At 39.0% G+C, this 25,030-nt stretch overlaps 1 protein-coding gene across 8 annotated transcripts in view; it reads left to right on the top strand.

Annotated features, from left to right (window-relative positions):
* PIK3CB (phosphatidylinositol-4,5-bisphosphate 3-kinase catalytic subunit beta) overlaps positions 1-25,030 on the top strand; it is a 196,767-nt gene that overhangs the window by 29,666 nt on the left and 142,071 nt on the right. For 7 of the 8 annotated variants that reach the window (XM_027584438.1, XM_027584437.2, XM_027584433.1 and 4 more), the window contains exon 2: positions 13,870-13,975. The exons of the other annotated variant lie outside the window; for it this stretch is intronic. The gene's annotated coding sequence lies outside the window, so the exon portion shown is untranslated. The remainder of the gene's footprint in view (positions 1-13,869; positions 13,976-25,030) is intronic. 8 annotated transcript variants of the gene reach the window in all.

The raw sequence follows: 25,030 nt of genomic DNA, 5'->3' as shown, positions 1-25,030 counted from the left end.
AGAAAAATCCTTTTAAAATGGGAAGTGGATTTCCTAATGCTGATTTTTTTTTTTAATAATAAATGAGTTTGCTAAAGGCTGCTCACAGTATACCTAGGAAAGAAAAAGAATTCCTAAGGAATTGTATGTCTTGCATTTAATGACCAGATTTTAGTTTATTTTGTAGAGCTGTTCTTGCTCTCTTTAAAGATTTTATTTATCTATTTGACACACACACAGAGAGAGCACAAGCAGGGAGAGCCACAGGCAGAGGGAGAGGGAGAAGCAGGCTCCCCGTTGAGTAGGGAGCCGGAAGTGGGGCTCCATCCTAAGACCCCGGGATCATGACCTGAGCTGAAGGCAAATGCTTAACCGACCGAGCCACCCAGGTGCCCCTGTAGAGCTGTTCTTAACAGTTGGTGAGATTATCAAATGAGAATAATGTTATATCGATTTAAAGGCCATAGAAGGCTCTTTGAATAGGTAATATAAAAAATAAATAAAATTGAAAATATAGTGAAATTTTAGTGAACATAATTGATAATACTTTCTCTTCCTGTGTCAAGAAAACTGTGTCAAGAAAATAAGAAAAGCTTATTTTCTAAACCATAATATTATGGTTCTACAATGTTCTAAGGTTCTAAGGAAAACTGTGTCAAGAAAATAAGAAAAGCTTATTTTCTAAACCATAATATTACGGTTCTACAAACAATGTTCTAAGGTTATCCAAAGTGAATGTCTTAGTATGGTTCTGTATTTACAAGTTGTGTTGCTAATGCAAAAATAATTTGTGATTTTAAGTACTAAAAGTTTAAAGAGTTCTGCTTTTATAAAATTTTATGGGGCTAGGAAATTATTTTGATGACTATTATTTTCTAAAATATTCACATGGCTTTTTCTCCATAAGAGATCAAGTAATTTGTCAGGTTACTTCTGTTCCTATTTTCTTATCTAGAAAATACAGTAACAGTGTTAACCTGCTTGTTGTAAGCAATTTAACGCTTTGCCAATATGTGAAATACTAGTGAGCTGACTGGTCAAAATTCAGACCTTTGGAATGTCAGATTTGTTCTGCCAAGAGGTTGGGACTTTCTTGGGCATGCAAGCTACCAAGACTTCCTGAAGAGTGTGGGAGAAAGCCTCTGCATTTTAGAGTTTGATTTTATGGCTTAGTGTACAGACCTAGAGAAGGAGGCCATCACTCTAGTGTGTGCAAGCTGCTCCCCTAGAGCCCCAAACTCCTTTAGCTCTGCATTGAATTTCCCCATCACTCCTGAGAATTGTTCTAAGAGCTTTTCTCTTCGTCTTGATCCCAACCCCATCCTAAGTCTTACTGCAAAAGGATCTCTTTTTCCTTGGTGCCGGTACTTTGATATCCCATTAATGGATGAACCTAGACATAATGGTTGAGCATCAAGGTACTGGGCTAGGTTAAGTAAGACATACACATATGTGTCTTATCTTCAGTAATGTTATGATGTTGTTTAATTTGATTGAGAGGAAGATGTTCATTCATAGAAATGTAAGGTGGCATTGATTTGAAAAACATTACAAATAAATACAGGGAAATATATTTTTTCATATTCTAATTTGACAAAATTTCAGGAAATACATAAGCTGAGAATACCTGTTTCAGTATTAGTCATCAGTCACTGGCACTCTCCCTACCTAGACACCAACACTCCTCCCCACCCATTTTTTTTAAAACAGTGGTTAAATTGTTTTGTTGCAGAGGTGGATACTTATATTTAGACAGAAGACTGGAGCAGTGGGTGTTTGTTTACATTCTAAGATACTTTTTAGGATCTGCTTTCCTAGTTCCCTCAGTGCTGAACTTTGAAAAGGTGTAATCTAGTATGGTCATACTAGGTATCCTTTATTCTATGTCTGGATAAGTGTATTGTAAGATTTTTCTTTTATGCATTTATGTTAGCTAAAGAACTGGACATGGGAAATCTATTTTATTCGCATATACCTTTTTATATTAAGGCGTGAGTATTTTCCTCTATCATTTATTCATGGAGTGTTTATTGAGAAGGATATATGGAATATGCTTTGTGAGGTACTGGGGATGCAAGGTTGAAGGCTCATAGTTCATGGCTTAAAGGAACTTTAAGATAAAGACAGACAAATGTACAGATAATTCTGATGCCTTGTAGTAAGTGCAAATGATAGGGGCGCCTGAGTGGCCCAGTCGTTGAGCGTCTGCCTTCAGCTCAGGTCACGATCCCAGGATCCTGGGATCGAGCCCCACATCGGGCTCCCTGCTCAGCGGGAAGCCTGTTTCTCCCTCTCCCACTCCCCCTGCTTGTGTTCCCTCTCTCGCTGTGTCTCTCTCTGTCAAATAAATAAAATTAAAAAAAAAAAAAAAGTACTGTAAGTGCAAATGATAGAGCCTAGCAGGGTATTGTAGGAGTACAGAATGGAGCAGTAGTTTTCCAAAGTATGGGGACACCCTGGTGGTCCCTGAACTCATAACAGATATGTAAGGTCAGAACTGTTTTCATAACTTAAGACATTATTTGCTAGTTTGCTCTCATTCACTTACAAAATATGAAAGTTTTCAAGAGGCAATATAACTTGTGGTATCACAATAGATTGAATACAGAAGTAGAAATGAGAATCTGGCTGTCATCATCGTCGTCGTCTTTATTTATTATTTTTTAAAGATTTTATTTATTTGAGAGAGAGAACATGAGAGAGAACACAAGTGGAGGGGAGGGGCAGAGGGAGAGGGAGAAGCAGATGCCCTGCTGAATAGGGAGCCCCGTGTGGCACTCAATCCCAGGACCTGAGCAGAAGGCAGATGCTTAACTGATTCTGCCACTCAGGTGCCCTTATTTATTTATTTTAGCGAGCTAGCGAGAGAGAGCAGGAGTGGGAGGGGCAGAGGGAGAGGGAGAGAGAATCTCAAGCAAATTCCACACTGAGTGCAGAGCCTAATGTGGGGCCTGATGTGGGGCCTGATCTCATGTCCATGAAGTCATGCCCTGAGCCAAAACCTAGGCACCCCTGGCTGTCTTCTATTAAGCCAGACATTAGGAGATTTGCAGAAATATAAAGCTGTATTACTGTTCTCACTAAAAGTTTTATTTTGAAAAATGTTTTTTAAAGCTAAAATATGTTTAAAAATAAACTTTTTTTAAAGCTTTTATTACTCATTTTGAGAGAGAGAGAGTGAGCACGAGCAGGGGGAGAAGAGGCAGAGATAGAGAATCTCAAGCCGACTCTATGCTGAGCGCAGAGCCCAGCGTGGGGCTCCATCTCACAACCCTGAGATCATGACCTGAGCTGAAATTAAAAGTTGACACTTAACTGACTGAGCCACCCAGGTGCACCTAAAAATAAAATGTTTTAAGTAAACGTTTAATAGGTTTATTTTTATTTTTTTTAAGATTTTATTTATTTGACAGAGAGAGACACAGAGAGAGAGGGAACACAAGCAGGGGGAGTGGGAGAGGGAGAAGCAGGCTTCCTGCAGAGCAGGGAGCCCGATGCGGGGCTCGATCCCAGGACCCTGGGATCATGACCTGAGCCGAAGGCAGACGCTTAATGACTGAGCCACCCAGGCGCCCCCGTTTAATAGGCTTATTAACTTTTACATGGTAAATATTTTAAAATCCTCAGTTTTAACTTCAAATTCAACAAATGTTGATATAACTTACGTAGACGAGCTTTTGAGTTCTCAGTAATTTGTTTTTTAAGATTTTATTTTTTGGGGGTGGCTTGGTGGCTCAGTTGGTTAACTGTCCAACTCTTGAGTTCAGCTCAGGTCATGATCTCAAGGTTGTGAGATTGAGCCCTGCGTTGGGCTCTGCATTGGGCTCCACAGTTCGAGCCCCACATTGAGTGTGGAGATTACTTAAAAATAAAATCTTTTTTTTTAATTTTTAATTTTTATTTGACAGAGAGAGACACACTGAGAGAGGGAACACAAGCAGGGGTAGTGGGAGAGGGAGAAGCAGGCTTCCCGCGGAGCAGGGAGCCCTATGCAGGGCTCCATCCCAGGACCCCAGGATCATGACCTGAGCCGAAGGCAGACGCTTAATGACTGAGCCACCCAGGCTCCCCTTAAAAATAAAATCTTAAAAAAAACAAACAAACCCAAAAAGCTATCTTTCCCTCTTTTCCAGTGGAAGAAACAAACATATAAATAATAAATGAGAATTGCAAGTACTAATTAACAAGTATTATGACGGTGATAAAGTAGTAGAAAATGACCCAGGTTATATCTTAACTGTGGTTGTACACATAAAATCTCTTAGAAGAGGTAACTTTTGGTTGAGACATGAATGTTAGAAGGTGACAGATGACCTGGGGCAGAACATTTAAGCTGAAAGCACAACAAGTATAAAAAAGCCCTAAGTAAGGAAAAAGTGTGGGGAGGAATGGAAAACAAACCAGTATGACTAAAGAGTAGTTAATGAGGAAGAGAGTGGAAGATGAGGGCAGAGGTAGACAGGTAAGAGATGATGTAGGGTTTCTGTAGGTCATAGGTGCAACTCAGGTTTTTAAGCAAGGAATTGGGAGTTATCTGATTTATGCTCTACAAAGTACATTTTGGGTTCCTCGGGCACAGTTGAATTGTAGAGAGGCTAGAGTAGAGGCAGAGAGACTGATTAGGAGGGTTTTGCCCCCAAACAGCCAAGAAATACTAATGATGACTTAGACTGAGGCTGTGTCAGGAACAGTGGTAGTGTTGAGTGAATTTGATATGTTTTGGAGGTAGAGCCAGTTTTTTTGTTTGTTTTTGGTTTTGTCTGAGATGGTGTTTGAGGGGGAGCAGAACAGGAGGATGTCAATAGTTTACATTGTAGCATTGTAAAAATATGGGAAACAATATAAATACCCATCAACAGTGGTAATTCCACACAATGGAGTACAGTGCAGATGTAAGAAAAGAATGTGAAAGAGCTCTGTGAACGGATACAAAGTAATTTCTAGAACATACAGTTAATGGAAAAAAGCATGTTGCTTTTTATGTAAGAAAAGAGGGAAATAAGAATATAGATAAGTATTTGCACATTTGTGCAAAAATGAACACAAGGAAAGGTAATCCAGAAACTAATGAGATTGGTTTCTTACAGGATTAGGGTGGGAACATTGTGTAAAGGAAGGGGATGGGAATGAAAGTAGTAGGGATGGAGAGAGGGGTTCTTTTGTGAATGTTATCTTTTTGTGTAGATCTGACTTTGGAACCATATTAATGTTTCACATAATCAAAAATAAATACTTAAAATCTATCGGGATGGGAAGGAAGAAACCCAAATGAAATAAAAACACAAACAAATGAACCTAATTGGATTTCTAATAAATAACAACCACATTGAAGGGAGAAGAGGGCCGCGTGGGTGGCTCAGTCAGTTAAGCATCTGCCTTTGTCCTGGGATCATCGAGCCCCGTGTTGGGGCTCCTTGTTCAACGGGGAGCCTGCTTCTCCTCCTCTGCCCCGATTGTGCTTTCTCTCTGACTCTCTTTCTCTCTGTGTCAAATAAATAAATAAAATCTTAAAAAAAAGAGAATAAAAAAACCAATTGACACAGAATTTTGACTATAAACCCCAAGCTCAAAACAAAAAAATCTGTAAACAAATACTGAACTATTGTTATTAGAATTGTTTTTTGTTTGAATTAGGAATTCCGTACTACTTTATATATTTTGGGAGTAGGTGAGTCGAACATATCTTCAATATATTGAAGATAAAGATTTATCACTGTGGTAAAGAGAGTTGTAAATATGGCTTCAGTGCCATTGTGATTGGATTAGAATCTGAGATCAGTATGAATTACTGGTCTTTTTAGATAGACACGGAAATAAATATAGATGTGTGTATGCATGGAACAGTATACAGGCATTTGTTTCCTCGTTCTTTCTGTCTGCTGTTCCTTACCATTCTCTGACAAAATAGAGAGCTCTGTGGAGTTCCTGGATTTGGAAGACAGGTTCACAGTTAACTAGGATGTATTTAACAGGCATCCTTAAAATTTGCTTTTCTCCTTAGTTCCTAGTTTTCACCAGTATTTGATAAAATTTGAAAACATATTCTGAATGATAAACACCTGCCATATAGTTCTTGGGTATATATGAATAGTTGATTATTCTAGTCTCTGCTTCCTCTTCCTTAGGCCACTTAGGACAGCCTAAATGGAAAGCTTGTATGTGGAGAAATGTCTGATCCCTATAATCCTGGCTACCTTCTTAGAAGATGCTATATATTCTTATTTTTTGTTGTCATTATAACTCATAATTTCTTTTTTTTTTTAAAGATTTTATTTATTTGACAGAGACAACAGCGAGAGATGGAACACAAGCAGGGGGAATGGGAGAGGGAGAAGCAGGCTTCCCGCAGAGCAGGGAGCCCGATGCGGGGCTCGATCCCAGGACCCTGGGTTCATGACCTGAGCCCAAGGCAGACTTAATGACTGAGCCACCCGGGTGCCCCAACACACATTTTTTTTTTAAAGGTTTTATTTATTTGAGAGAGAAAGTGAGCGAGAGAGAAAGCACGAGTGTGGGCAGAGGGAGAGGGAGAAGCAGACTCCCCTGCTGAGCTGGGAGCCCAAGTGGGGCTCGATCCCAGGGCCCTGAGATCATGACCCAAGCCAAAGGCAGATGCTCAACCAGCTGAGCCACCCAGGTGCCCCGAGACACACATATTTTTGAAATAGTTTTATGCAACATTCATGAAGTGATTGAAATAATATTTTCAAGTGTTTCATATTAATGTAAGATATTAATAATTTCAGTAAGGAAGAGTGTTATTGGAGTTGCTGTTTCCTTCAAAGCAGGGACTGAATGAAGTAAAATGCCTTTGGGTCTAAGAGAAGATTAAGTGGGATTTCAACCATGCTCACAGTTTGCCTACATGTGTAGTTTCCTTTTTTTTTAAAAAAATATTTATTTATTTATTTGAGAGAGAGAGAGAGAGAGAGAGAGAGAAACAGCATGAGAGGGGAGAGGGTCAGAGGGAGAAGCAGGCTCCCCGCTGAGCCGGGAGCCAGATGTGGGACTCGATCCCAGGACTCCGGGACCATGACCTGAGCCGAAGGCAGTCGCTTAACCAACTGAGCCACCCAGGCGCCCTACATGTGTAGTTTCTCTAATTCATTTAGTGAGCCCTTTTGATTACCTGCCATTTGTAAAGGCACTTTGCTAAGTACTTGGATTATAAATATGAATATGATTCTCTCCTTGTCCTGAGGGATTCACGGTCCAGTAGGGAAGATAAGCAAACTAATATTTGTAATGTAATGATTTAAAGCTAATAATACACTGACACAGGTCACAGCAGGATCCCATGGAAGTGAGCCTTGGGGAATTAGGAAGGGCTCTAGAGAAAAATGTCACCTGAATTGGTACAGATGCATAGGAGTTGGCCTGATGGACAGGGTGCTGGAGTGAGCAGCATCTTTTTTTTTCTAACCAAAAAATATTTTAATGTAGGTAGCAACATGTGAACATTACATTTAGGTGGTAAAATTCAGGTTACAATAATATGATAAATATCAAATGATATCCCTCTGGCCTAATGGAAAACATAACAGTTGTGACAGTTATAGTTGTGACAGTCATGCTTAACACCTTGGTTAAATACAGAGAGAAACGGGCAGGGGTGGCACAGACATATGTGAAGATTTAACAGTCTGAATAATCTTTAGCCCTCCTGAGAAAAGACAGAGGGGAAGTCTGTGGCAAATACCTGTGTAATATGGTGGCCTCAGGCCACTAGTGATCATTCTGTTCATGCACTTAAAGTAACCGCAGCTGGTTTCTGAGCACTGAAAATGAGATTTAAAGCAAGTCTCTTGGAGTGAGCAGCATCTTAATAGATACCATAGTGTTTTGCACTTTAGGTAAATGAGTAGTGGATGATATAATTTGTTAAGAAGGATAATTCATGATAGGGGTTATCTCATTCTTTAGTCTCATTTGGTTGGCAAAATCTGGATGGCTTCATTTTGTAGATTCCCTTATTTATTAGACCATGACTTAGTTGTTGGGGTGAATTCCTGGTGAGTAGAAAAGACTAACCTCTGGACTTGTGAGAACCCTTAGGTGAGGCTTTTGTTCTGAAGAGACTAGACAAATGTGTGTGTGTGTGCGTGTGTGTGTGTGCGCGCGCGCGCGCGCGCACATACACATACTAAGGGAGAAGAGGTTGACCTTAAACCTAAGAGAAGCAGAATGGAATTATAGAGAAAATATCTTTAGAAGACTAAGTTTTAGGGATCTTGGACTGATGACTTAAGCCAGATGGACATAGTGATACTACAGACTTCAGTGAGATAGATGGGCAGTGCTGGGGTCTCAGTTACAGAGATGGTAAAGAATAGTTCTTGTCATCATGTGTGTATGTTGATAGTATTTGGACCCTATTTTGGTTTATTAGTTTACTGATCTATTTAGTAGTAACTCCTGTGGGATTAAAAACTTTTTAAACATAAAAAATTTAGGGGCGCCTGGGTGGCTCAGTCAGTTAAGTATCTGCCTTCGGCTCAGGTCATGATCTCAGGGTCCTGTGATCGAGCCCCACATCGGTCTCCTTGCTCAGCAGGAAGTCGGCTTCTCCCTCTGCTCCTGCCCCCCCCTTGTTCTCTCTTGCTCTCTCTCAAATAAATAAAACAAAACAAAAATTTAAAATAAACATAAAAATGTTAAACAATGTAAACCTTCCCAACCCTAGCCCTCAGTCATCCTGTTCTTGTTCTTACCCCATTCCTCCAGCACATTTACCCCACCCAGGAAACTTTTTATTAGTTTATGTATTCTTCTAGAGTCTCTTTATGTAAATAAAGAAAATAAAAATACAGATTCTTATTTCTTTCTATCTCTACTGTCCAAAACCCACCAAAGCCAGCATATTATACCTATTCTGCAAATTGGTCTTCCCATTTTTCCCTTTACATATTGTGTTTCTTAACAATGGAAATCTTCACAGAAGATTTTCCATAGAGTATGCATACTTTTATTTTATTTTCTTCTTATTTTTTTAGTTTGTATGGTTTCCTTTTGGATACTTTTTTAAATCAGTTCTCTGTTGGTAGACATTTGGGTTGTTTCTAGTTTTTAAAAAAATTTTTTTAAAAGATTCCATTTATTTGAGAGAGAGAAAGAAAGTGCAAGCATGTGGTGGTGGGGGGAGTGATGAGGAGCAGAGGGAGAGGGACAAGCCCACTGCACTCCTGAGTGTGGAGCCCAATGCAGGGCTCCATCCCTCGACCCTGAGATCACGACCTGACCTAAAATCTAGTTAGTCGCTTACGGACTGAGCCACCCAGGCACCCCGGGTTGTTTACAGTTTTTTATTATTATAACAGTGTTGTAGTGAATTACCTTGTATATGTCATTTTGTCCATAAGCAAGTATAAAATTATGGAATCAATTCAGATGAGGTATTACTAATCAAAGGCCATATATCTTTGTAATTTTGATAGATTACAAAGATACTGCCAAAATGCCCTCATGTTTGGACCCAGACTCTTCCACTGATTATAAGAGCTAATGTGTATTTCTCTTGCAAGCTTATTCGGATTTAATTGACATACAACATTGTATAAGTTTAAGGTGTACAATGTGATGATTTGACATATGTATATATAGCAAAATATTTACCACATTTAAGGCTAGTTACTACATCTTTCACATAATTCACATAATTACCATTTTGTTGTTATGGTGGATAATAGGCATTTTTTTTTTTAAGATTTTATTTATTTATTTGAGAGAGAGAATAAGCGTGACCAAGACCAGAGCTGAAGGCAGATGCTTAATCAACTGAGCCACCCAGGCACCCTGATAATAGGCATTTCTTCACAGCCTTTACACGAAAGTACCTTGGCAGAGTGCCTGGGTGGTGCAGTTGGTTGAGCGTTGGACTCTTGGACTCTTGTTTTCGGCTCAGGTGGTGATCTCAGGGTCCTCCGATGGAGCTCCCTATCATGCTCCATGCTCCGCATGCAGTCTGCTTGAAATTCTTTACCCCTGTCCCTCTGCTCCTCCCCCGACCCCCGCATGCACCCAAGAACTCTCTCTTTCTCTAAAATAAATAAATCCATAGAAAGTACCTTGGCAAACAGGGATTTTTGCTAAACTGATATGTGGAAAATGGTGTCTCTGTAGTTTTATTTATCATTCTAGTAAATATCTTTTGGTGAAATGTGTACATAGTTCTTTTGGATGTATAATCTATGATGGAATTCCTATGTCATAGGGTATGTGAATTTCCATTGCTCCACATTCTCAGCAAGCCTGGGTATTCTTAGTTTCTTTAAATTTGACTTACTTTGGTGGCTACAAAGTATCTTATTGTGGTTTTAATTTTTATTTTTATCCCCTAATGAGAGTGTCCGTTTTTTCCCTATGCTTGTGGCTATATTGGTTTTTTGAAAACTTTATTTTAAAAAACCCTGAATATATAATCTCTATTTGTTAAACAAAAAGAAAAACAGACAGTTATACTAGCTGTCTTAATCTGGTTCTTTACTGGGTACTAGGTATTAAAGAATATTTTTGACTCTTCTAATTGCATTTTGTAAAAAAAAAATGTGGTAGAAATTACATTACTTTATCCTTTGATGTAGGGCTAGGACTTTGTGCTAGTATGTGAGGAGTACTCTGAGTTCAGTAGGAAGAAGGTGAAGTGGAAAGAGATGAATACTTACACCATGAAGTGATTTTTGAATTTACCTGGTTTTGCTTGCTTATTTGTGGGTGGAGATTGGGAGGTTGAAATCACTGTTACTTAAATAGAATAGATAGCCAGCTCTTAAATTATAATATAACTTGCATGATTGAGGCATAGTATCTTTTTTGTTTCTGTTTTTGTAGAAAAGTACTTTTACTTGAACAAGGACTAGAGATAGACTCTGTATAGGGGTTTTTGTTCGTTTATATGCCATTCTCAGTGCTTGGTTAAGCTTTTGAAATCTTCCCCCACATCTTTTTAAAGTTTAATGGATGTTTATTGTTTGTCCAGAATTTTTTCCTTTCTGTGAGAGTGGATCTTCATGTGTAAAGTTATTAATAACATTGTTTTTACCTAAAGTTTTAGTAGGAATTTTTTTAAATTTTTATGTATTTATTTTTTAAAAGATTTTATTTATTTATTTGAGAGAGAGAGAGAGTGAGAGAGAGAGAGCCCAAGAGGGGGTAGGGTCAGAGGGAGAAGCAGACTCCCTGCTGAGCAGGGAGCCGATGCCGGACTTGATCCCGGGACTCCGGTATCATGACCTGAGCCGAAGGCAGTCGCTTAACCAACTAAGCCACCCAGGTGCCCAAGTTTTAGTAGGAATTTTTTTTTTTTGAAGATTTTATTTATTTATTTGACAGAGAGAGACAGTGAGAGCAGGAACACAAGCAGGGGGAGTGGGAGAGGGAGAAACAGGCTTCCCCCTGAGCAGGGAGCCCGATGTGGGACTCGATCCCAGGACCCTGGGGTCATGACCTGAGCCGAAGGCAGACGCTTAATGACTGAGCCACCCAGGTGCCCTTTAGTAGGAATTTTAAGAGTAAATTTTTTTTTTAAAGATTTATTTATTTGAGAGAGAGCAGGAGCGCCAGCAGGGGGAAGGGCAGAGGGAGAAGCAGACTCCCCCCTAGACATCATTTTTTGGCAGTTTTAGGTTCATAGTAAATTAAGTAGGAAGTACAGAGAGTTCTCTTATATCCCTGCCCCGACATGCATAGCCTCCCTGACTGTCAACATCCTGCACCAACAAATTGTGGTTATTTTTGAATTGACTGAGTCCTTTACTTTTGGAAAAGTAAGCAGTTTGATATATTTTAACACCGTCTAAAGTATGTTTTATAACATTCTTCTAATTTTATAAAGAATATTATTGACCTTATTACAAAAACAAACCAAGACTAGAATTAAATTACTTGCTTCTCACAGAATTTTATTTTGAAGTTACAAAATGAAAAAGATTTTCAACCTTTATAGCAACAATTATGCTCTCCTTTAATTCCTACTAATTTTATGAAACTTGAAGATTAAGTCTTTTCTCCTTTCTTTTACATCTTTAAATGTAAAAATGTTCTAACCAGATGCTTGAATTTTTTATTAAAATTTCTGACTTGGAGGGGCACCTCGGTGGCTCAGTCAGTTAAGCGCCTGCCTTCAGCTCAGGTCATGATCCCAGGGTTCTGTGATCAAGCCACAAGTGTGGCTCCCTGCTCTGCAGAGACTGCTTCTCCCTCTCCTCCCCGCTTGTGCTCTCTCTAGCCACCTCTGTCTCCCTCTCTCAAATAAATAAATAAAATCTTAAAAAAAAAGATACTAAAAATTTATTCATTTGAGAGACAGAGCCTGAGTGAGGGGAGGGGCAGAAGGAGAGGGGAGAGACAAGCAATGCCCCACCCAGCACAGAGCCTGAGCCTGACGTGGGGCTCCATTCCAGGACCCTGGGATCACAGCCTGAGCCAAAGTCAGAAGCTTAACCCACTGAGCCACTCAGGCACCCCATGGCCCTGCTTTTTAATTTTACACTGGGCCTCCAAATTATGTAGCCTGTTGTGGCTACATAATATAAAGCCTTGTAAGTAATGAGAAAAACACAACCCAATAAAAATGACCAAAACTATGAACAAAGGAATGTAGAAAGGAACATATATATTAATAAACATGTGAAAAGGTCTTCAACCTCATTAAGTAATACAAACTGAAATCATGGTATAAGTTCTGTATTGCCTCAAATTAAGAAATCTGAATTTACCAGGTATTGGAAAGGATTGTGTTACCAGTTTACATACTGCTGGTGAGTTGGTAGAGTGATACAGTTGGAAGACAGTTTGGCATTTTTGGTAAAGTTGGGAATTTACATGTCCTATAACCCACCAATTCCACTTCTAGGTTTAAAGCATACTCTAAAGATGGGGCGCCTGGGTGGCTCAGTCGTTAAGCATCTGCCTTCCACTCAGGTCATGATCCCAGGGCCCTGGGATCGAGCCCCGCATCGGGCTCCCTGCTCCGCGGGAAGCCTGCTTCTCCCTCTCCCACTCTCCTTGCTTGTGTTCGCTCTCTTGCTGTCTCTCTCTGTCAAATAAATAAATAAAATCTAAAAAAAAAAAAGCATACCTTAAAGAAATTCTTGTTCATGTGCACCTGGAGACTTGTATAATAATGTTGATCAAAGCAAAAAACTTTAAACCATCTTAAATGCTTGAAAACAGAATAAATACATTGTGGCATATTTACATAATGAAACACTGTAGAGCAATTAAAAAGTAACATGGATAAAGCTTAGAAAAATATTTGAGTGACAAAATTCACATCCCTGAAGGACTCCATCAGCATATGAATTTATCAAGCTGAAAAAGGGAGTCAGGGATACAAACCTAAACAAAACATTATTTAGGAATATATACATGTATGACAAAGTTCTGTTTTAAACAGTAATGGAATAATTATTCAGGATAAAGGTTGGGATGAGAGGAGCATGTAGGTAGATGTAATGTTATTGGTTATCCCCATCATCTGTGGGATGGTGATTTATAGTGTACATCTTATGTTTGCTTGCATGCATCTTTCCATATATTGTGTGTGTTTCAAATATTAAAGAAGGGGAAAATGAAATAAGCTATCCATAGTAGCTTATGATGTAGATAGAGGAATAGGTTGAGAAGTTGAAAGAAAATTAACATGTTACAGAAAAGAGGTTTCAAAAAGAGGTGATCTGAATGAAAGGATTTAGATAGTTGTATAGGATGTCTACTTAGTTCCCTTCTTGTTCTAATGCTCTACAATTTTAATATTGTAGTTCATATGTTTTTTATATTTTTCCCCATATTTAAAAAAACAGTTATAAACAATCATGTCATACAAGTAATACATTTATTTTTAATTTAGCTCATTTAGGTGTTAATACCTTTTATCTTCACCCTTTTTTGTAGTGTGTCTTCTAATTTGAAAGTCTTCCACGAAAACTTCAGTTTAAAAAAATAAGTAATGTCATCATCTGATATCTTAAAAGACTGAAATGGGGGCTGTCATTTTGAGGTAAGTATCTAATTTTGTATCTTTAATTACTTATGTTCATTTTCCAGAAGTTGAAAAATAGAAGGAAAATGGGAATATTGGTTAGATTCTAAATCTTTTTTTTTTTTTTAAGATTTTATTTTTAGGTATTCTCTACCCCCAACATGGGGTTTGAACTCATGACCCTGAGATCAAGAATTGAATGCTCTCCTGACTGAGCAAGCCAGGCACCCCTAGATTCTAAATCTTTTAGTTAAAATCTCTGTGTTAGGTAGAAATCCTAGGCGTTGTTTTAAAATAGTCTGATAGTTAGGATTATGTTTATCCCATTGTTAACAGAGCTTCATGAAGGACAGAGGAGGGGACAGTATTGTTGAAAGCTGTTTAGAGAGGTTAATTGAAAACAAGCTTTTTGGAGCTTTTTTGGAGTTGGTAGTTAGGAGGTTATTGTTTGCCCCTTTCAAGACAGTGTTTGTGGCTGAAAATAAGGTTGCAGCAAAATAAAGAGTGAAGAGGAGGTGATAAAGTGAATATTTCATTCGAATTCATTTATTAAATCAGTAGGTAGAATGTACTTAGGTTGCAGCAATCATTTTCCTAAGTACTGGAGTTCAGTTAGCGTGACCATATATCCTGGTTTAAGCCTCTTGTAGATCAATTAATGCCAAACTTTTCCCCCTAGCTTTGAAATATAATTGGCATATATCATTCTGTAATCGCCCAACTTTTTTTTGCGCTGTACTTTTTTATCCCCATGACTTAGTTTTTATCTTTTTTTTTTTTTAAAGATTTTATTTATTTGTCAGAGAGAGAGCATAAGCAGGGGGAGCAGCAGGCAGGGGGAGAAGCAGGCTCCCCATTGAGCAGGGAGTCCAGTGCAGAATTCGATCCTATGGCCCTGGGATCATGACCCAACTGGAAGGCAGATGCTTAACCAACTGAGCCACACAGGCATCCCAGTTTTTATTTTTTTTAAATTTTTATTGATCTTTACTATTTTTATTTTTTTTAAAGTAATCTCTATGCCCATCATGGGGCTTGAACTCAAAATCCTAAGATCAAGAGTTACATGCACCCTGCCACTACCCTCCCCTTTGGCCACCCTCAGTTTGTTCTATATTTAGGGGTCTGTTTGTTTATTTGCTTGTTTTTAGATTCCACATGTAAGTGAAATCATAAGGTATTTGCCTTTAACTTATATCACTTAGCATAACATCCTGTAGGTCCATCCATGTTGTCATGAATGGCAAGATTTCACTTTTCTTATGGGTAATACTGCATTTTATATATGTATATCACATCTTTATTCATTCATCTATCTGTGGACACTTAGGCTGCTTCCATATTTTGGCTACTGTAAATAATGCCGCAGTAAAAATAGGGGTGCATAGATCTTTTTTTTTTTTTAAAGATTTTATTTATTCATGAGAGACAGAGAGAGAGAGAGAGAGAGAGGCAGAGGGAGAAGCAGGCTCCCAAGGAGCAGGGAGCCCGATGCAGGACTCGATTCCAGGACCCTGGGATCATGACCTGAGCTGAAGGCAGACGCTTAACCATCTGAGCCACCCAGGCGCCCAGGGGTGCATGTATCTTTTTGAAGTAGCATCTTTGTTTTCTTTTCATAAGTATCCAGAAGTGAAATTACCTAATTATATGGTTATTTCTTTTTTCTTTTTTTTAAAGATTTTATTTATTTGAGAGAGTGAACACAACTGGGGGAGGGGCTGAGTGAGGAGAAGCAAACTCCCTGATGAGCAGGGAGCCCAACGCAGGGCTTGATCCCAGGACCCTGGGATCATCACCTGAGCTGAAGGCAGACGCTTAACCAACTGAGCCACCCAGGCGCCCCAGTATTTCTATTTTTAATTTTTTGAGGAAAGTCCATGCTGTTTTCCAAAGTGGCTGCACCAATTTACATTCCTACTGACAGTACACGAGGATTCCCTTTTCTCTACATCCTCACCAATGTTTGTTACCTCTTGTCTTTTTGGTACTAACCATTCTGACTGGTGTGAAGTGATATTGTGGTTTTGATTGGCATTTCCCTGATGATCAGTGATGTTGAGCATCTTTTCATGTATCTGTCGGCTATCTGTATGTCTTCTTTGGAAAAATGTGTTCAGTGCCTCTGCCCATTTTTAAAATCAGATTGTTTTCTTGGTGTTGACATGTATAAATTCTTTATTTATTTTGAATATTAACTACTTATCAGATACATAATTTGTAAATATCTTCTCCCATTCAGTAAGTTGCCTTCTCATTTTGTAGATGGTTTCCTTTGCTGTGCAGAAACTTTTTATTTTGGCATACTGCCAACTATTTATTTTTGCTTTTCTTTGCTTGGGAGGACAAATCCAGAAAAATACCACCAAGGCTGATGTGTAAGAATTTACTGCCTGTGTTTCCTTCTAGGAGTTCTATGGTTTCAGGTCTCACATTTAGGTCTTTAATCCATTTTGAGTTTACTTTTGTGTACCGTATGGGAAAGTGGTCTGGTTTCATTTTTTTGTATGTATCTGTCCAGTTTCTCAGCACCATTTATTGAAGAGACTGTCCTTTCCCCATTGTGTATTGCCTCCTTTGTTGTAGATTAACCACATAAGTATGGGTTTATTACTTCTCTTTTTATTCTGTTCCGTTGATCTGTGGGTCTTACTTTTGTGCCAGTACCATGCTGTTTTGAATACTATCGGTTTTTAGTGTATTTTGAAATCTAGAATTGTGATACTTCAGTTTTTGTTCTTTCTCAAGGTTGCTTTGGCTGTTTGGGGTCTTTTGTAGTTCTCTACTAATGTTAGGATTATTCTAGTTCTATGAAAAATACTGTTGGTATTTTGATAGGGTTTGCATTGAATCTGTAGATTGTTGTAGGTAGTATGGACATTTTAACAATGTTAATTCTTCCAGTCTGTAAACATGGTATATCTTTCCATTTATTTGTGTTGTCTTCAATTTCTTTTTTTATTTTTGTTTTATTTTATTTTATTTTTTTAAAGATTTTGTTTATTTGATAGAGAGAGACACAGCGAGAGAGGGCACACAAGCAAGGGGAGTGGGAGAGGGAGAAGCAGGCTTCCTGCCGAGCAGGGAGCCCGATGCAGGGCTCGATCCCAGGACCTCGGGATCATGACCTGAGCTGAAGGCAGACGCTTAACGACTGAGCCACCCAGGCGCCCTTCTTTTTTTATTTTTACTTTATTTTGTTTATTTATTTTTTAAAATATTTATTTGACAGAGACACAGCGAGAGAGGGAACACAAGCAGGGGGAGTGGGAGAGGGAGAAGCAGGCTCCCTGCTGAGCAGGAAGCCTGATGCGGGGCTCGATCCCAGGACCCTGGACGATGACCTGAGCTGAAGGCAGATGCTTAACGACTGAGCCACCCAGGTGCCCCTGTTCACCTATTTTTAATGCCCTCTTTTGCTTTTAAGTCTACTGGTTTGGATGATAAATTACATGGTTCATCCAGTGATAAATTATATGGTCTATGTTATATTAACAAGGACAGACATTACCTGCCTGGGCTTATTTTGCTAGCCAAACTGGGCTTCTAGTCTTGCAGGCAAGTTAAGTGCTTAACAAATATTCATGAAATGAATTGGCTAATTACAGCTGTGATCAGGGCTGTAGAAGTGAAATAAAGAGTACCTGATTGAGTTCATTCGACTCAGAGATTTCAGAATTAGATTTGGCAGAGAATATGGAAGAAAGGAGTCATACAAACGAATCCCAAGATTTTGAGTTACGGTGGCTTGAAGTATGATGGTACCATGAACAGAAGAAATAAGGAAACTATGAGGAAAGACTGGTACTAATGGTCTAGTGGGTGGGACTGTAACATGATGAATTTTCTTAGACACATTTTTTGAGTTATAGGTAGAAGTTTTAGAGTATTTCCTTAATTGTGGGAATATGAAACTGGAAATTAGAAAAAGATACTTTAGGACCTGGATATAATAGATTTTGGAGTAATTCACATAGAATGTCAATTGAAAGTAGGTAACATTTCCAGGGCCCCAGCTGAGAGAAAAATGTTAAGTGCAGGACTTTAGGAAATGCCTATGGTAAATGAGTGGATGTTGTTAAAAAGAATCTGTAAAGGAGAAATAAGAAAAGTATTAAGGAGACCAGAATCATGCAGCATCTTTCTTTGAAGCGTAGTAAAGAATTTCAGGGAGAGGCTCTTTAGAGGGATGAGATGCTCTAGAAAGATAAGGATTTTAATACCCTGGAAAGCATCACTGAATTTAACTATTAAGTTACTTAAGGACATCTGGGTGGCTTAGTCAGTTGAGTGTCCCGACTCTTTGATTTCCGCTCATGTCATGGTCGCAGGGTTATGAAATTGAACCCCAAATCCGGGCTCCGTGTTAGGTGTGGAACCTGCTTAAAATTCTCTCTCTTAAAAAAAAGAGTTAAGTAAATGGTTTTACAAACTACACAGCGTGAAGAATAAAGTAGAATGTTTTTCAAGAAGTTTGTGCGGTTGTGAGGACTTAGCCATATAGGAGATATTTTTGCATTAGCATGTAGTATATTTTAGGTAAAGGGGAATGATCCATTAGAGTAGTTTAAATACATAAGTAGTTTAAATATTAGAGTGGTTAATTGACAGGAGGAGGTAGAAAGGTTTGAGATCAAGGATGTGGGTAAAGGGCTTGATTCTTACAGAAAAGTAGCAACATTTCTGCTTAGAAACCAGAGGAAAAGAAGAAAGAAAATCAAGGAATTTTTAGGCAAAAAGGAAGAAAACTGTGTAATTCCTTATCCTACTTTGTTAATAAGGTAGGGATTGAGGTTATCTGCTAGGTATATAGTTAATTAGCAGGGGTGTTGGGATCCTGGGAGAAGAAAATATTTAGGGAAAACATTGTAATCACCAAATTCACTGAATATTTATTCAACATCTGCTTTGTGCCAGGTATTCTTATAGATAAGATCCAGAAAAATACCAAATTGTAATGTGATAACGAAGAGAATTTTAAAACAGAACACTTGGTAGATTGGCTGGGTGATTGCTTCTTTTCTTTCTTTCTTTTAAAATATTTATTTATTTGACAGAGAAAGAGAGAGCATAAGCAGGGGGAGTGGCAGGCAGAGGGAGAGGGAGAAGCAGGCTTCCTGCTGAGCGGGGAGCCCGATGTGGGGCTTGATCCCAGGACCCTAGGATCATGACCTGAGCCGAAGGCAGACACTTAACTGACTGAGCCACCTAGGCACCCCCTTTATTTTTTTTTTAAGATTTTATTTATTTATTTGATAGAGCACGAGTGGGGTGAGGGACAGAGGGAGAAGGAAAAGCTGACTCCTCACGGAGCAGGAAGCCTGATGGGGGGCTCGATTTCAGAACCTCGAGACCATGACTTGAGCCAAAGGCAGACGCTTAACTGACTGAGCCACCCAGGCACCCCTTGGTGTTTACTTCTGAGGAGGTGACATTAAGATAAGGTGTGAAAGACAAAAATTCCGTCACTTGAAAATCAAGCTAAATAAGAACCTTCAACTGGAAACAAGCTTGTTGTGTTGGAGATACAGAAAGAAGTCCCATACTCTAGAACAGAATGGAAGAGGACCATAGTATCATGAGATGAAGTTCATGTAGGTAGGGCTGGGCCGTGTTGGTCCCTATGGCCATGGTAAGGAGTCTAGACTCAAGGAAGTTGTTTTTTTTTTAATATTTTATTTATTAGAGAGAGAGTGAGAGCATGAGCAAGTGGGAGGGGCAGAGGGAGAAGCAGGTACCCCACTGAGGACATGGGGCTCTATCCTAGGACCCTGGGATCATGACCTGAGCCGAAGGCAGACACTTAACTGGCTGAGCCACCCAGGTGCTCAAGGAAGGTTTTTGTTTTGTTTTGTTTTTTAAGGTTTTATTTAGTTATTTGACAGAGAGGGATACAGTGAGAGAGGGAACACAGCAGGGGGAGTGGGAGAGAGAGAAGCAGGCTTCCCGCTGTGCAGGGAGCTTGACACGGGGCTCGATCCTAGGACCCTGGGATCATGACCTGAACCCAAGGCAGACGCTTAATGACTGAGCCACCCAGCCACCCCCCTCAAGGAAGTTTTTTAAGGAAGGTTTTAAGCAGAAAAGTGTCCTGGGCGCCTAGGTGGCTCAGTCGTTAAGCGTCTGCCTTTGGCTCAGGTCATGATCTCAGGGTTCTGGGATCGAGGCCCGCATTGGGCTCCCTGCTCCGCAGGAAGCCTGCTTCTCCCTCTCCCACTCTCCCTGCTGTGTTCCTTCTCTCGCTGTGTCTCTCTGTCACATAAATAAATAAAATCTTAAAAAAAAAAAGTCTTGATATGTTACATATTTTAATGATTTCTCTGGCTACTTTATTGAAAATGGATTATGGGAATAGAGGGGAATCAGAAAGGTCAGATAAGCAGCTGTTGGCCAGAATTGATCAGGCCAGAGGTGATGGTGGAGAAACTTAATATGATTACCAAGATAGAATAGAAAGGATTGCTGAGCAATCAGTAAAGGCCCAGTTTAAGATAAGCTAGCATGATCTGGCAGGCAGTGTGAATTTAGGTCTCACAGTCATTTAGATGGAAATGAGGAATATGACATTGGTGGTTGAAATAATTATCTATAGGATGCAGGCTTGGTAAAAGGGAATATATTAAGGGACTGGAGGCCACGATTGAGTCAATATATATTTATTGAACATCTAATATATCAAGCTGGTAGGGTTACAACAGTGAACAAAAACAGAGGTCCCTTTCTCATGGAATGGATATTCTCATGAGGATGGGGAAGATAATAAGTTAATATATACTGTGTTGGGTGGTGATGATTATTAAGAAAAGTATATTAGGGAAATATATTAGAGAAAAGTAAATATTGATGGGGTAGATTTACTACTTCATAAGGGGTGGTTAGGGAAGATCTCTCTGATTAGGTGACATTTTAGCTGACAAATGTAAAGTAGGGGAACAGGCCAGGTAGATATTTGGGTTAGGGATGGCGGAGTGTTCCAGGCTGAAGTCACCTAAATACAAAGCTCTGAGACTGGACTATTGTTCTGGGAGCAGTAAGAGGGCCAGTGTGGCCTGAATGGGGTCATTGAGGGAGGAGGTAGTGGAAGCTGACATTGTGAAGGTAGAGGAGGCTTGCTTGAGTCTAGTTGTAGACCAGTGTTCAGCCTTTGCATTTTCTTTTGAGTGGTGATGGGAATGTGGATCTAGAGATGAGGATGTGGGAGGAGTGAAAGGCAAAGCTATAGCTGAGAAGTGTAACTTGTTGCTAATGAATGGTGAGGCCAGGTGTTTGGAGTATCTGAAAGTGCTGGTAACAGAAGGGGGTGCACAATAAAACAGTTTTTTAGTATAACAGGGAGGTAGGAAGACAAAGGTAAGTTAGAGGCATGGACGGCTTTTAGTTCTTGATGAATAAATTTATTTGGATTTAGGTTTTTTTTTTTAACTGTAAAATATACATAACACAGTTGAACATTTTAACTGATTTTAGGTGTACAATTCACTGACATTAAATGCATTCAACAATGTTGTGCAACCATCACTACTATCCATCTCCAGAGCTTTTTCATCATCCCAGACTGAAACTCTATGCAGTAAACAGTAACTTTTCTTTGCTCTCTCACTCCAATCTCTGATAACCATACTACTTTCTGTCTCTATGAATTTGCCTCTTCTAGATATCTCATGTAAGTGGAATCAAACAATATTTGTCCTTTTGTGGCTGGTTTATTTCACATAATGTCCTCAAGGTTCATCCATGTTGTAGCATGTGTCACTGTATCCTTTTTAAAGGCTGGATAATATTCCATTGTATGTATATACCACATTTTGTTTATCCTATTTATTGGTTGAATTTTTTTCAATCTTTTGGCTATTGGTAGTAATATTACTTATACTTGGGTGTACAAATATCTGTGTGAGTCCCTGCTTTTAATGCTTTTTAATTTTTTTAATTTCTAAGTTTTTAAATTTTTTAAAAAGATTTTACTTATTTGACAGAGAGAGACACAGCGAGAGAGGGAGCACCAGCAGGGGAGTGGGAAACAGAGAAGCAGGCTTTCTGCAGAGCAGGGAGCCCAATGTGGGGCTTGATCCCAGGACCCTGGGATCATAACCTGAGCTGAAGGCAGACACTTAATGACTGAGCCACCCAGACGCCCCTTGCTTTTTTATTTTTTAAAGATTTATTTATCTTAGTGTAAGCGGGGGGCGAGGGGCAAAGGGAGAGGGAGAGAGAAGTAGACTCCCTGCTGAGCCCAGAGCCCAGTGTCAGGCTTGATCTCATGACCTTGAGATCACGACCCAAGCCGAAATCAGGAGTCAGATGCTTAACTGATTGAGTGACCCAGGTGCCCCCCTGCTTTTAATTCTTTTGGGTAGTGGAATTGTTGGATCATATGGTAAGTCTGTGTTTAAATTTTTGAGGAACTGCCATATTCTTCCACAGTCGTTGCACCATTTTACCTTCCTACCACTAATATACAAGGGTTACAATTTGTAGTTTACTTTTGGTTTTGAATAGCGGAATGTTTTAAGTATGTGTATTATCTTAGAAGTGTATATCATAGATTGTTTTTAGTAGTTACAGATGTAACACAAATCCTCATGCTCTGCTATAAGATCAGAACTGGTAAAGAAAGTTGTGTTCTAGTTAAATTTTAGTGGGAGAGTCTCACAGGAATTAAAATCTGGAGGCTTAAAAAGAATATGTTGCCAGAAACTTATGCATACTGTGTCTATGTAACTTGGCTGTGATATCTAATATACTAGTATCTTCATTTGCTCTGGAGAAAGCTTTGTGTTTTGATTAGTAGGTAGGAATAATTATAATTTCCCAGGATAGGACAAGATGATTAAATGAGCTAGAATGATTTTTTCTTTCCCCAAAGAGTACACTTTTTAACTTCCGAGATTGGAAATTTTATAAGGAGGTTGGGAAATTTTCATCTTGCTGTTGACTAATACATTGTCTGTGTAATAGTTCAGGAAGGATGTTGTCTGTTTAGATGGATGATAGACCAATAAGAATTATTAAAGGAAAAACTGTTGATGGGATTATAGCTCTTTCAGAGGTTTTTGAAGCTTTGCACCTTGTTTGTAATTGTCATTAAGATTTTGAAATTTTGAAGTAGGTCGTATTCATTGTCTTAAGTATTGTTATAATTATGCTTTTTGTTGGTAAATGACATATTTTAATTTCAAAAAGTTTACTTTATGGGGCGCCTGGGTGGCTCAGTCGGTTAAGCGTCTGCCTTCGGGCTCAGGTCATGATCCCAGGGTCCTGGGATTGAGCCCCACATCGGGCTCTCTGCTCAATGGGGAGTGTGCTTCTCTCTCTCCCTCTGCTTGCTGCCCCGCCTGCTTGTATGCTAGCTCACTCTCTCTGTCAAATAAATGAATAAAATCTTTAAAAAAAGCTTACTTCAGAAGCTTCTTAATATGTTACATGAACACTGTGAATAAACTGAGTGGTTTAAACTTGCTTTCGTTCTTTATTAGTTCCTCTTCCTCCAGTTCTTGTCTTTGCCTCAGGGTTCTTTTTCTTTAATGTATATTGAATGTTTATGCAGTTAGAAAAAATGTTCATAAAGATCATATTGTTGAGTGCCTACTGTTCCTGGTCCTTTGATAACATGGTTTTTGCTTTTAGTCAGAAAATAACTGTGCTCAGATTGCCCATATAGTCTACCGTAGACAGTGAGGATATTGTGAAATAAATTCTGGCTATCTGTGTAGCATGACCTTTCAAAACTGTTTTCTTTGCTGCAAGCATCTCACTTAGCCTTTTGACTGCCACATGACAGAGGAAGTAGTATATAAAGGGCAATATAAATGGCTGCCTTGTTGATGTCAATACAGTTTTCGAATATAAGAGCATGCTCTTATGCCACGTTATTAAATATCATTGTTTTGTTTTTGTGGAGGATTAACAATTTTCATGCATAATACAGAGTATATTTTAAGTATAATTATAAATATAATAGTTAAAACTGAAATAGAAAATGATTTATGTGGGGCGCCAGGCTTGCATGGGGTCATGAGGTTGAGCCCCACTTTGGGTAAAGAGATTACTTAAAAATAAATAAACGAAAACTTTAATAATTTATGTTACTTTGAAAAAATATCTTAATTTTTTATTCAAAGTTTTTTTTTTTAAGATTTTATTTATTTATTTGACACAGAGAGAGGCAGTGAGAGAGGGAACACAAGCAGGGGAAGTGGGAGAGGGAGAAGCAGGCTTCCCACCGAGCAGAGACCCTGATGCGGGGCTCAGCTGGTTAGGCGACTGCCTTCGGCTCAGGTCATGATCCTGGAGTCCCAGGATCGAGTCCCGCGTCAGGCTCCCTGCTCAGCAGGGAGTCTGCTTCTCTCTCTGACCCTCCCCCCTCTCATGCTCTCTCTCTCTCAAATAAATAAATAAAACCTTAAAAAAAACCCCAAATTTATAATTTAAAGAACAATAAAAAATAAAACCTCTGTGCATAATAGCCAGGCCAATCCTGTGTGTCTTATTTTTTTTCCTTTCCCCAAGCTGCACTTAGATGAATATTTTATTTCCTTACTTTTTTTTCTTTCGTTTTTTGGGGGGGTGGGAGGGGCAGAGGGAAGAGGGAGAGCATCTTGAGGCTCCACTCTGAGCATGGCTCCTTACATGGGGCTCAGTCTCACAACCCTGGGGTCATGACCTGAGCCTAAATCAAGAGTCGGACAATTAACCGACTGAGCCACCTAGGTGCCCCAACCTTGTTTTTCTTTATAGCTTTACCATCTATATGTATATATCTGAAAAATATTTAACACTGTATTTGTATTTATGTAAATGGAGTCATATTGTGTATGTTCTTTTTTTTCTCTTAACGTTGTAAGGTTCATTCATGGTGATGAGTATAGCTGTATTATACTAATTTTCCATATTGTAAAATATTCAGTACAACTTACTGATCCATTCTATTGTGCATTTAGGTTGTGTCTAGTTTTCAGATATTATGAACAATTCCACATTGAACATTCATGTACATGTGACATCATTGGTTAAGAGTTTTTCAAGGATATATACTTAGTAATGGAATTTTTGATGCCAGACTCTGAAAGAGGT

This window comes from Zalophus californianus, chromosome 1 (assembly GCF_009762305.2).
Source record: "Zalophus californianus isolate mZalCal1 chromosome 1, mZalCal1.pri.v2, whole genome shotgun sequence".
Taxonomy (NCBI): domain Eukaryota; kingdom Metazoa; phylum Chordata; class Mammalia; order Carnivora; family Otariidae; genus Zalophus; species Zalophus californianus.
Note: the sequence above shows the minus strand (reverse complement) of the source record. Positions and strands in the feature narration are given on the sequence as shown.